This window comes from Chrysochloris asiatica, unplaced genomic scaffold, assembly GCF_000296735.1.
Source record: "Chrysochloris asiatica unplaced genomic scaffold, ChrAsi1.0 scaffold00303, whole genome shotgun sequence".
NCBI lineage: Eukaryota > Metazoa > Chordata > Mammalia > Afrosoricida > Chrysochloridae > Chrysochloris > Chrysochloris asiatica.
Genome location: NW_006408821.1, coordinates 2427752 through 2429711, shown reverse-complemented (window position 1 = coordinate 2429711; position 1960 = coordinate 2427752).

Sequence of the window (1960 nt, the reverse complement as noted above, 5' to 3'; positions counted from 1 at the left end):
GCACAGCCTGTCTCCCTCACTGAGTCCATTGTCCCCAGATGCTCCATCTGTCCATGTCATCATCTTTGTCTCCATTCCTGGCGTCTCTGCTCTCTGGGTAGGGTCATGCTCTCCGCTCTTCTCACTTGATGGTCACAGGGACCTCTGCTTCTGGGCTACAAAAATCAATCACTTCCCTCCTTTTGTCAAAAAACATCTACTTCTACATTTCTGACCCTCACAGTCAGTCCTAATGGCAATTATTCACTATTGTACCACAAGTGTCTTATCCCCATTTCCTTTCACCAACCAGGTCCCAACAGATTAGAAATCAATCATATCCCTGCCCCATCTGGAACTAGGCTCCCTCTTGTAAGTCAGTCACTTCTTGCCTTTATAGTCCCCTCCCCCCCATTTTGGGTAGCCAATGTCTATGTTGCCCATCCCTGTCAACCCTGTGTACCAAGGGGGTGGAAATGATCCTTACTGTAATGATTTGTTCCTTTTTAGAGCTACTACATCCATAAGTATAGGTAAAGTTCATCAAATTGTAGCAGGTTACTTCCCCCACCCCTCTTTTTTCTTCTTCTAGTTGAGTTCTGATCATCCAGCCATCGAAGCCAGGTCAAGTGGGTACTCTCTGCAAGTATGGATGCTCTTGTGCATCTCCCCTCACTTCATATCAGCTGGACGCTTCATTCTCCACTCTAGTCCTCTGTGGCCATGTCACTGCCTCTGGGCCCAGGAGTCCCTGGGTCTCACCATAACTGCTGACATTCCAGGTCTCTACCTGGGCTCAAACGAGTCTATTGAATGTGGTCAGACTTAGATCCCAACTTAATTGCTGTTTTTCCTCCTCTTTCCCTTATCGGTGACCAACGTGGTCACCAGCCAGAACACATGCCTGCTTATGTATTCCCCTTGAGTCCTAGTCTTGGAAGGCAATTTGCATTGGGGAACCCGACCACTTGCCTTGATGGTTCCCAGGCAAACAGCTTACTTGTTCTTGTAGTAATCTATCATACTGCCATTATTATTTCTGATTTTTACCTGCTAGTCTTTCTTCACAAAATGTCTCTATTCTTCTAGCTGCTCTAGGCTGGTCTACTCGTCCTTTCCAGTGGAAAATTCCCACCTCAGACAATTCTGGATGGGATTCTGTTTTCCAGGATGGTCTTATGCAATGCAAAAGATGGTCTCTTTCACTGGGTAGTGTCTAGCCCCTTTTAAGGTATTCCAATCAGGTATAAGTTGAAGACAGACTTATAAGCTTTCTATGGAAGTTTCTGGCTACTCCTCATCCCCCACCCCTCAAGTGTCTATTTCACAATGGTAGGCAAAGGAAATCAAGATTCAAAAGACAGCCAAGCATTTTAACATTTCCCCTCTCTTTTTATCCTTTCAAACCATGCCTCAATCCCTGTATCCTGAAACCATGTTTTTCCAAAGTTGTGCATACAGAATCACTTACCTCTGTACCACTTAGCCCATGTCAACCTGTCTAACTGTTCTCCTATCCCCCTTGTTCTTCCATTCCTCTCCCACTTCTCGTGTATTTCCTGCTCCCCACCCCAGCACCCAAACTTTTCTGTGTCTATTCCCTACCCTGTGCTCTATCATCCCCTTCTCTCCTCCACAAATCCAGGTGATCAGCTAACATATATATAGATTTTGGTTTTTTTTTACCCCTTTTGGTTGGGTTCTTTTTCTTAGTCATTTACAATAATGGTCCTATGCAGTATTTCTCCCTTTGTGACTGACTAATTTCACTCATCATAATGTCCTCAAAGTTCATCCATGTTATGCAGTAGCTTGCAGCTTCCTTGTTGTTCTTCAAGGTAATATAGTATTCCATTGTGTGTATGTACCAGAGTTTGTTTATCCATTCTTCAATTGATAGGCATTTAGGCTGTCTCCAACTTTTTGCTATTGTAAATAATGCTGCTATGTACATTGGTTTGCATATATCTACTCATGTTAT